At 39.1% G+C, this 12,076-nt stretch overlaps 1 long non-coding RNA gene across 2 annotated transcripts; it reads right to left on the minus strand.

The window, feature by feature from the left end:
• Positions 1–124: 124 nt before the first annotated feature.
• Positions 125–11,600, minus strand: LOC137011557 (uncharacterized). 2 transcript variants are annotated; one of them, XR_010893491.1, is made up of 3 exons: positions 11,486–11,600; positions 2,040–2,172; positions 125–1,955 (listed from the first exon to the last, which is right to left on the minus strand). It is a non-coding gene; the product is annotated as an uncharacterized lncRNA (long non-coding RNA). The 2 variants fall into 2 exon arrangements; XR_010893492.1 differs by lacking the exon at positions 11,486–11,600 and adding an exon at positions 4,229–4,305.
• Positions 11,601–12,076: the final 476 nt, after the last annotated feature.

The following is a 12,076-nucleotide window of genomic DNA, read 5'->3' on the forward strand; positions in this document are numbered from 1 at the left end:
ACTGAAAAGGTCTTGAGAGCCAGACACTCCACAAATGCTATTATCTGAAAATCCTTCTCTATATAGTTACTTCTCTGTACAATTATCACATTTCACCCTGCGGTCAGATGTGTGGTATGCTTGACACTGTTACTAAGGGAAACTGGTTAAATAGACAGAACGGCCTACAGGGCACTTTATATATGGCCTGTAATATAAGAGCAAATGGAGCCTTTGAGGAGAAGGCAATGAGACTTGTTTATTCAGTGGAGTCTTTTCAGGAGGCCACAGATGGCCGTAAAGCAAGAAAGAAGAGAGAAGTGCTCTCATCACCTGCTGCAGTGTTATCTTGTGTTTGAGTGTAAAGGAGAAACAGAGAGAGCGGCTCTACTCTCAATATATACAGTTATTGATGGCTAATAAACATGACAGACAGGCTGAGAGAAAATAATTAGAGAATAAAGCTGCGAGCAGCAATTATTCGGGTTCAAGCACTTTAAACACTTGCACAAAAATGTATTGTTTTATTTAGCAAGCATACAACCATTTAAATCATAGAAGGAAACGACTATTTACAGCCAAAACAGGCAATTTACCATTGGAAATATATGGGGTTTAAAGTTTTTTAACAGTTATAGCACCACCTAAAGTCAGATCTCCAAAAAAGTTTGCATGCTTGTTTGGAATCATATGTCACATGTGCTCACCAATTTTCATGACGTTTCGAGTTTTTGTTTAGGAGTTATAGGCTTTTGCATGCACTTTTTTTTTTTTTTTTTTTTTTTTTATGACCCTGTTATAGCTATCCAAAGTTCAACTGTTTTTTGATTATTATTGACCTCCAGAGAATTGTTCTGCACTGGTTTGGTTCCAATCAGGTGAAAAACCTAGGACTGGTTCACAAAAGTAGGTTTTTTACATAATTGCAAATATTTGATGAACAATTTGATTGACAGCAGTTCTTGAGGCAAAGTTGTTCAGTATGAGGAGATCTATCAAATGATATGCATATTGTGTTGATGCGTGAAACATCACATTATTACAGAGGCGTAAAACTCATTAGTGCCACCTTGTGGCTGATTTCTTTTAAAATTCTTACAGACCTCTAGGGCCATGAGTCTTGATTGAGTTTCATTCTGATTAACCTTGTCTAATAGGTGCTCAAAATTCATTGGCCGATGGCGCCATGGTATTTGAGATACGCAAATTTCCTCATAGACAATCTTGGCACCTTGGACAAAAACATTGCATGCCAATTTTCAAGTCAATCAGACTAACGGTTATAGCAGTTTGCATGTTTTTTTTTTCGTGTTATAGCCTCACCTAGTGCCCAATCGCGCAATTTTTCTTACTGTGACCAAAGATTGAGCCAATTCACATGTGTACCAAGTTTGGTGAAAATATCTCATTTCAATCTTGAGTTATAGCCATTTTAGTAAAAGTGGCTCCGCCTACTTTGAATGTTTTGGCACCCCTTAGTGTCCATGAATCGTAATTTCAACTTTTTTCTTTGATAATTATTGATATTCAGAATCCAGAAAATCTTTATGCACTGGATTGGTTCTGATCGGGCAAAAAAACACCTTTTTCCAGGTGCAAATAAAATCATACACGTTTCCAACGATATAAGGCACTTGATTATGAGCAGTTTCACGTTTTTGATTGCTGTAGCACCACCTATTGGCCAAGATGTGTGCAGGAGACAGAAAAGGAGAAAGAAAGGGAAGCAAAAAATAACTAAAATGAGAAAACCGAGAAAAACAAAGAAATGTGTTGATCAAAACAGCTTGTGAATTGGAAAAGGGGAGAAGCAGAGAGACAGAAACACTGAGAAAAAGAAATCAGGAGAAAGAGAGAGAGAATGTGTGACAGAAAAAGAGTGATGTATGGGGGTCTGAAACACGTCACTCCACACTCCTCTTGTTCGGGAAGCTCAATTCATCAGGATTTAACCCCAGGCCTCCCCCTTTTGTGGGCTGCTGTCAAACAGAGACAAATATGCAAACATGATATGAGTCCACTGATACTGTCACCGCCTAACAAATAAGTCTTTCACCAACCCGGCTGCATGTTGACAGAGCGCCACCGAGATGTTCACACTTCCCGAGGAATGATGCAGGGGTCTGAGGATACGACAAAAGTCTTCTTTTAATCAAGGATCCTCTGTGCCATTCATACGGTGACAAGAATTATCTGAAGAAGAAGGAAAAAGCAGAATGATTGCGCTAACTTAATATTCAGAGATATTATTGATCTGAGTGCAGTGACTCAATGTGAACTGAATCAACACTGAACTTGGTTAAGCTGGACAATGAAACTTTATCTTCTAGAGCTGCTGTAGCCGAAACAAACTGTGTTGCATTATTTTCCTGTTATCACTGCAAAGTTGCTTTGACACAATCTGTACTGTAAAAAGAACTACATAATAAAAGTGACTTGACTTGACCCACCAAATATGCATTTCATTCATCAAAAATATAGTAAAACAGTACACTCAAATGTTGGGTAAAAAACAACCCAAGTTGGGTTGAAAATGGACAAACCCAGCGGTTGGGTTAAATGTTTGCCCATCCTGCTGGACAGTTTTATTTAACTCAACTATTGTTTAAAAATGATTATATGACTGCATTAAAATGAACCCAAAATATGTTGGAAATTAAAAATCAGACACATAATTACTAGAGGAAACAATAATAATCAAAAGGTGAACATTTATTAAACTTATTAATAAATGTTCATATATTAAACAAATTAAAAAATGTTCATATATTAAACAAATTAATAAATGTTCATATATTAAACAAATTAATAAATATTCTGGGTTCATTTTAAGCAAGCAATAGTCATTTCTAAACATTAGTTGAGTTCATTAAAACTACCCAGCAGATTGGCAAACATTTAACCCAACCGCTGGGTTAGAACAACCCAATCTCTGGAATTGTCCATTTTCAACCCAACTTGTTTTTTTTGGTGGTTTTTTTTTTTGGTTTTTGAACCCAGTATTTTTTAGAGTGTAGTATTGTAAAATATTATTAGAATTGAAAACAACTGTATTCTATTTTAATATATTTCGAAATGTAATGTATTTCTATGATGGCAAAGCTGAATTATTCCAGTCTTCAGTGTCACATGATCCATCACAATCATGTATTTTACACTCTAAAAAATGCTGGGTTAAAAACAACCCAAGTTGGGTTGAAAACGGACTAACCCAGCGGTTGGGTTAAATGTTTGCTCAACCTGCTGGGTAGTTTTATTTAACTCAACTATTGTTTAAAAATGACTGTATTGCTTACTTAAAATGAACGCTAAATATGTTGTAAATTAACATTTATTAATATGTTTAATGAATAATAATTAAATATGTATTAAATTGCTTATGTTAACAATTGGGTTGTTTTAACCCAGCGGTTGGGTTAAATGTTTGCCCAACCTGGTAGTTTTATTTAACCCAACTATTGTTTAAAAATTACTGTATTGTTTCTTAAAATGAACCAAAAATATGCTGGAAACATTTATTATTTAGTAATGAAGTTTAATGAATAATGTTTAATAAATAAATGTTCACCTTTTGATTTTTAATTTCTAACATATTTTGGGTTCATTTTAAGCCAGACATATAGTCATTTTTAAACTATAGTTGGATTAAATAAAACTACCCAGCAGGTATGACAAACATATAACCCAACCGCTGGGTCAAAACAACTGAATCGATGATTATAATATGCTGATGTGATGCTCAGGTAACATTATTGTCATCACAGCTGAAAACAGTTGCACTATTCAATATTTTTGTGTGGAAAATGTGATGCATTTTATCAGGAAAATTCAAAAGAACAGCATTTATTTGAAATTGAATTGAACTGTCCATTTCTTATTAACTGTAAAACTAAAATTGCACTGACCCCAAACTTTTGAACAGTAGTGCATATATATATTATTTTTGGACTGTGCTTTATTTCTGGGCTGAAGCAAACACAGACATGCAGGATTTCTCCCTTCTTTTTCATCTCCACACCAACCCTAAGAATCCACTTAATCATTTTCAAATGAGTGCACAATACTTCACTGGATCTCTTCAGTGGTGAAGCCCTGCCAAAACATCTAAAGCTTGATTAGCTCTTTTCCTTACTTCTCCCTCATACCCCACAGCACAAATTCATGACCTATGTTCACAGTCTAAATATATCACTCCATCTCTGCTGTTAGATGGAGCTAGATTAGATTTGATGATAATAGTCTACCATACCCCTCTGTTGGCAGCAGTCTGCGGTCCATTGAGAAGGAGATCAAAGGTGCCTGGTAGCCAGAGCCAAAAAAGTGCCAGATAGTGAGGAGAGGGAGGCCCCATGCTTAATCTCATACACTGAGGGAAAGTGACCGGCATTTGGTTTTCCTCTGAACCTTCCTTACATGTTTCTCTGGGGTTTGCCACAGGAAGATTGCTGGGCATTGTGTTCTGACTGCTGAGAAACAGAGAGCTCCTTCACCGCTCTTCTGCAAGTCATCGCAATCCATTCTGGCTGAGGCACCCGGCCTCCGCTTCCACTCGAAGAACAAGATCAAACGTCTGATCCTCGGTCATTCCCGCTGCTTTAACCACAATGAATTTACAGCTGTCTCTTTACCACACAATCCTTTGAAGGACAGGCACTCTCAAGAGGCTCTCGAACATGTGGGCAAAGTTGTTTCACGACATATGACTTAAAACACTGTGACTCATGGGAACAAGCTCAAATGTGATGGACTGAGACATGATGTTAACATAAGGGAAAATCATTAAAGCTTCTGGATCAAATGTTGAGACGTTTTTGTGATGACGTGTTGATATGAATGAAATATTTTCCACTTCAGGAATGACTTCCTTGAATTGTGTTATAGTTATATACAATAAAGTTAAACATGCAACTCTCCACAGAATCCTGACCCAGGCCAACCTAAAGCAATTTAACATGCAGTCGTGCCTTAGTCGAGCAGGGATGTATAAAACATCTAAAGAAATTTAAGACTGTTTTGATTGCAATTGAACTGCAGACCACAACATATATTGACCTTGGCAATCTCTCCAAAGTTTTATGGAGTAAATGGCTCTTTAAAATTAAAATGCACAGAGAGTTTATTGGTCTAAATGATATCATTGTAAAAAATCCCACAGTATCTATTGCACAGCAGACTTCAGGCTGGATATTATCATCTTTCTTTCTGGACTGAGTGAACAAAAGGTTCTGACATGGGCGGGACACCTACAGTTAAGATACATGCAAATGCGAAGTAAAAATAGTCAAGCAAGCACTAGATATAAATAATCTAGACATGTTATTTGTGTCTTACACAATGAAGTCGAGCCATTATGCGAAACCATTCAACTGATTCATTCACTTAGAACTTTCAATTAGAAACCAGAAACCATAGAAACCGTCTTTTAATACTGTATCATTTGCCATTCAAAATCAATTTTTGAGCAAGTAAATAACCAGACAATGTTCAAAACTATCTCCTTACCTTAGCCCGATTCACAACGGTAAGCTTGTAATGATGTTTTATAATTCGGGTGGTACTGGTAGGTTTCCGCGGGAAATTCGTGCATGCAGCCGTTCGTCTTTGCGTCATTACGTCACGGCTGTTTACATGAAGAACGAGTCTCAGCTTGTAGGATATATGGCATGTGAGGATGCTGCTGGTAGCAGATCATTTATAGCCTTTTCTTACAGCAGATGGAATAATTAAACTTATCATGTTAATGGTGGATTGTAATCCAGAAAAATCCAACTGACAATCATGAGTGACAACCGGAGATTCACTCGTAGTCAAAAGCAAAAGACCTCAGACTGCGGAGTGACTACAGAAACTGAAATCTACAGGTAACACTAATACACACTAAATACACATAGTCACGCAATGCTGATGTTAACATTAACAATCTGAGAACAAAGTGTAACAATAATAATAATTTGCATGGTTTGATGTGATCCGAGCTAAGCGATCATTAGATTTAATCATCATTGGGAGCATGATTTATTGCAATGTTTTTTTTTTCTCAGTTGGTCAGAACAAAAGTGGCAGACATGTTACTTATTTTTTTAGATTTATTTTGGTCATATTTCCAAGATGCAGAATCTGTGATTCCAAAATACAGTATCCACTCCAGTCTGACAGCAAACATTAGATTCATCTGCTGAAGTCAATGCACAACCAACTTAAAGATGATAATTACATGAATAACTGCAATTGCAGGTTTCAAACAGAGATGGCGACAAAGAGGCAAAACTTACAGACTGCAGCTTTAAACAAAGATTATGTTGTAATATACAGTGGCATGAAAAAGTATGAGAACCCCTAGCAGAGTCTGCGAAAATGAGAATTATTTTAATAAAATAAGAGGGATAATAAAAAATGCATGTTATTTTTTGTTTAGTACTGTCCTGAGTAAGATATTTTACATAAAATATGTTTGCATTTAGTTCACAAGACAAAACAATAGCTGAATTTATTAAAATAACCCCATTCATAAGTATGTGAACCATTCATTCTCATTATTGTGTGTGGTTACCTGATGACCTACGACTGTTTTTATGTTTTGTGATGGTTGTTCATGAGTCTCTTGTTTGTCCTGAGCAGTTAAACTGAGCTCTGTTCTTCAGAAAAATCCTCCAGCTCCTGCAGATTCATCAGTTTTCAAGCATTTTTGCATATTTGAACCCTTTCCAGCAGTGACTGTATGATTGATTTTTCACACTGAGGACAATTGAGGGACTCAAACTCAACTATTAAAAAAGGTTCAAACATTCACTGATGCTCCAGAAGGAAACACGATGCATTAGGAGTCGGAGGTGAAAATTTTTGAACAGGATGAAGATGTCAAAATTTTTCTTATTTTGTTTAAATATCATTGTTTTTCACTTAGTACTGCCCTTCAGAAGCAACAGAATACACTTGCATGTTTCCCGGGGAAAAAAAATTGAGTACAATTTACCTTGATATTGTTACGGTAGCTGGTGCAGAGACGAGGCAGATCACGGATTTCCACAATGATACAATACTTTAATGAACAAAGAGCAGGAACACCAAACATACACGTTAACATAAACAGAGAACGGACCAGGAGTGAAGGGAGTGAGTGCAATATATGGGGAGTGCTGACAATAGAGTCCAGGTGCAGGTGATGAGTGCTGATGAGGAGCAGACGAGGGAAGTGAGTGCAGGTGTGGAAACAGGAGGATCATGGGATATGGAGTCCAGGAAGACAAGGGATCTGTAACAGTACTCCCCCCTCCCGGTAGGCGCGACCTCGCGCCGTAGATGGAGACACCGGGGCGGGCGCCCTGGAGACCTCAAGCAGGTGCAGGGAGAGGAGCGGACAGGAACGGAGGTCTCCAGGGCGGATCCATGAACCATGGCGGGTCTGGAGCCGTGGGCAGCCATGGCGGGTCTGGAGCCGTGGGCAGCCATGGAGGGTCAGGTGCAGCGGGCTGCCATGGAGGGTCAGGTGCACTGGTGGGCTCTGGCGCTTCAGAACCCCCGCCCAGGAGTTCCCCACCCACAGGTACCGGAACGGGTACTAGGCCCCCCCCCAAAAAATACATGGGGAATTTAAGGAAAGTCTTTAAAAGTCTGAGGAAGGGCATGGCGGCTGAGGCTGAAGCGGCTGGGGCTGAAGCGGCTGGGGCTGAAGCGGCAGGCTCGGCAGCGGCGGCTGGAGCTGAGGGCTCGTAGGCGGCGGCTGGAGCTGGAGAACTTTGCTCGGCGGAGACTGGAGAACTTTGCTCGGCGGAGACTGGGGTTGAGGGCCATTTCATCCCCTCAAATACAATTAAAATCCCCACAGGCACTGGAGCTGGCTCTGTGGGGACTGGAGCTGGCTCTGGAGATACTGGAGCGGGCTCTGGAGATACTGGAGCGGGCTCTGGAGATACTGGAGCGGGCTCTGGAGATATTGGAGCGGGCTCTGGAGATATTGGAGCGGGCTCTGGAGATACTGGAGCGGGCTCTGGAGATACTGGAGCGGGCTCTGGAGATACTGGAGCGGGCTCTGGAGATACTGGAGCGGGCTCTGGAGATATTGGAGCGGGCTCTGGAGATACTGGAGCGGGCTCTGGAGATACTGGAGCCGCTTTCTTCCTCCTCCTCTTACTGGGCCCAGTGGAGGAATATGGGTCCAGCATGGGGCAGGCAGGGAGTTCGCTGGAAAGGTGTGCGGAGGAAGCCGGAGGTTGACTGACTGGCCCGGCCAACCGTGTTTCTGGATGGACTGGACGACAACACTGATCCTGAACCTCTTCCACAAAGAATTTGGAGCCATTCAACCACAAAATTAAATTGATAGTTTCGCTTAAGGAGAAACAAAAAACAGGTTCATCAAAACGGATAGTGTCGTCATCCAATCCATCCAAAAACAGGGAGATCAACTGAGCGTCGGGCCAGTTAGTCAAGTAAGCAAGCTCAACAAACTCCTCCACACACCTCTCCAGCGAACGTCCTACCTGCAGGAGCCCGATAAGGCGTTCGCTGGCTGTTAGGGTGAGAGGTGATGGAGGAGCTGGATCCAGGGAGCTGGGGAAAGTCTCCATTTTTTTTTCTGTGGAAATCCAGTTGGTAAAGGTCCGTTCTTCTGTTACGGTAGCTGGTGCAGAGACGAGGCAGATCACGGATTTCCACAATAATACAATACTTTAATGAACAAAGAGCAGGAACACCAAACATACACGTTGACATAAACAGAGAACGGACCAGGAGTGCAGGGAGTGAGTGCAATATATGGGGAGTGCTGACAATAGAGTCCAGGTGCAGGTGATGAGTGCTGATGAGGAGCAGACGAGGGAAATGAGTGCAGGTGTGGAAACAGGAGGATCATGGGATATGGAGTCCAGGAAGACAAGGGATCTGTAACAGATATTTGAATTCAAAAGTTTTCACCCCCCGGCTCTTAATGCATCGTGTTTCCTTCTGGAGCATCAATGAATGTTTGAACCTTTTTTAATAGTTGAGTTTGAGTCCCTCAGTTGTCCTCAGTATGAAAACACAGATCTCAAAATCCTTCAGTCACTGCTGGAAAGGGTTCAATTATGCAAAAATGCTTGAAAACTGATGAATCTGCAGGAGCTGGAGGATTTTTCTGAAGAACAGAGCTCAGTTTAACTGCTCAGGACAAACAAGAGACTCATGAACAACCATCACAAAACATAAAAACAGTCGTGGATCTTCAGGTAACCACACACAGTATTGAGAATCAATGGTTCACATACTTATGAATGGGGTTATTTTAATAAATTCAGCTGTTGTTTTGTCTTGTGAACTAAATGCAAACATCTTTTATGTAAAATATCGGTAGCACTTTACAATACGGTTCATTTGTTAAACATTAGTTAATGGATTAACTAACATGAACTAACAATGAGCAATACATTTGTTACTGTATTTACTAATCTTCGTTAGTGTTAGTTAATGACAATACAGTTGTTCATTCTTTGTTCATGTTAGTTCACAGTGCATTAACTAATGTTAACAAGCTTTTAATAATGTATTAGTAAATGTTGAAATTAACATTAACAAAGATTAATAAATGCTGTATAAGTGCAGTTCATTATTAGTTCATGTTAACTAATGTAGTTAACTAATGAACCGTATTGTAAAGTGTTACCAAAATATCTTACTCAAGACAGTACTAAACAAAAAATAACATGCATTTTTTATTATCCCTCTTATTTTATTAAAATAATTCTCATTTTCACAGATTCTGCAAGGGGTTCACATACTTTTTCATGCCACTGTGTATATATATGTTTTGTGTACTGGTCTGGGAACAGAAAGATGGTGGATCAAATTACAGTTGTAGCAGAGATTGATGCTACCCTAATAACTACATTCCTCAATGTCAAATTCAATGAATTTATCTCTCAAGTTCATTAGTTTGGTCCAAAGTTCAAGTCTACTACGAAAGTGCTTTCATCAGCTCTGAATTTGAGAGAGAACGAATTGTAGAATATCTTACAGTTCAATTAATGTAGTTTTTTTTCTGCACTTCATCAAATCTGCATATATTTTTTTCTGTTGTATATTCCTAAACTGGGTACTTCTTACTATACATGATAGAGTTTGATTCCAGTTAGATTTTTCCTTCCTCATTTCATAACCTGTAAATCAAAGAAACCAGATTACAAATGACGAAGATTAAACAAGGTTATTTTTCCCAGCGCAATATTCAATAAATCGCTCTCATTCATCTGTTATCATGGCTGTAATTAATAACTCTTTGCTAATGGGTTCTTAGTCAGACCCATTCATAACTGTCTGCTTTACCCACCAGTCCTTGCAGCGCTTTGCATCTATAAAAAGCCCTTGACTCCAGGCCATGCAAACCCCATTCATCTTCACACCCACACACACTTACGTATTCTATGGCATAACCTGTCCATCTCTCATCAGAAAGGAACCTGATACAGCATTGCATTTACTCAAACAACATCCCTCCCTGCATCTCTGGGTCCAATTGCTGCATTTGCCAAAGATGATACTGAACAACATTGATTTAACCAAAAACACTGTTCCTAATGACACAGCAGAATATATACACTCTCTGTTGGTTTCATTCACACAAACCTGTCAGTTTCAGCCAAACACATTTAGCTCTGTGTGTGCATTTGTGTCAGGTAGAATATGGGTTTACAGCTCATGGATGTCTCTCAACAGTTACAATGTTTAAAGCTTTACTCAAGGTTCTTTTCTTGGTGTTCCTTCCTCTGGTAAGGTTCCAAAATTGGGTAAATATTAGACCAAGGAGATGAAAAAGCCCCAAGGCCACTGGGGACACACAAAAAGGGGCCAGACGCTGGGATAAAGGCAGCTTAGCTGTCAGTCTACTGTATTGAATCCTGACCTCCATTCTCTCTGCTGACATCTACTACATAGACTTCAGGCAACAAGGATCTGGTGGAGTCCATTTCAGATAAATCCTGAGGGTGCTTTACTACTTTTGATAGACAGAGACACAGAAAACTGTCAATCATTGATGCTGTATCTGCTTCCCGAAACAAAAAGTTGACCAAAACCAAACTTAAGCAGACAGAGTCCGGTTCCTTCTTTTCTGTTTTTCTAAATAGCATAGTTCATACAGTTTTATTTAGAAAAATCAATGTAGTATATGTTTATCACTGAGAAATAAGCATGAACAGTTTAAGCAGTTTGGGTCTAAAGTGACCCCATTTACATCTCATTCACATCTGTTTTGGTTGATCAAGGGCCCAAAAATGCTGATACTGATTCCATAACCTGTCCATAAATAATCAGTGTACAATTCTGAGAACACATTTTAACATCCTAAATATTTATATTCTGTATCTTTTTGAATAAAGTCATTACATTTTATGCAAGGCATCAGGTGTTTACATCACATAAAGACCGACGCGACACTCGTTTAGGTGGCTCACATCGCACCCCGTATGTTGCTTTGCATAAAATTAAATGATATACAGAACAATAAAAAATTAGATAAAATAAAACGTACACAAACCTGTAATTTACTGAAGACATGCATCAATTTGACGGAGCTACACTGCTCTCTCCTAAGAGGGCGCTAAAAGCCCACGATAAATAACCCAACCCCTGGGTTATGTCTGACCCAGGACCTGGATAACAAAAAAAACAAAAACAAACAAACACTGGGTTGTTATGTCAAGCAAGCAAGCAAATTTTATTTATATAGAACTTTTCTAAACAAATTAATGCAAAACTACTCAAACACTGGAAAAAAAATGGAAAAATGACCCCCTAAAAATGATCCAAAAGGCTCAACCAAGGACTTGGGTAGTAAAAATAACCCAACATTTTTTAGAGTGTACAGGAATTCACTATACAGTAAATGTGTCTCAATATTTGTAGTAGTTCGGGTCTAAAGTGACCCCATTTACACCTCATTCACATCTGTTTTGGTTGATGCAGGGCAATGCTATAATTGAGCTTCAATGGAGATCTAAAAAAGAAATCTAAATAAATTCTCTTTGATATCAGATTCATTCACATTTTCCGGGGCTTGCATCTAACCCAGGTTTTCACCATCCAATAGGGTAGTTAAAACCTGAGACAAAAAAATGTAACATTGTAA

The sequence above is a fragment of the Chanodichthys erythropterus genome, chromosome 21, assembly GCF_024489055.1.
Source record: "Chanodichthys erythropterus isolate Z2021 chromosome 21, ASM2448905v1, whole genome shotgun sequence".
Lineage (NCBI taxonomy): Eukaryota > Metazoa > Chordata > Actinopteri > Cypriniformes > Xenocyprididae > Chanodichthys > Chanodichthys erythropterus.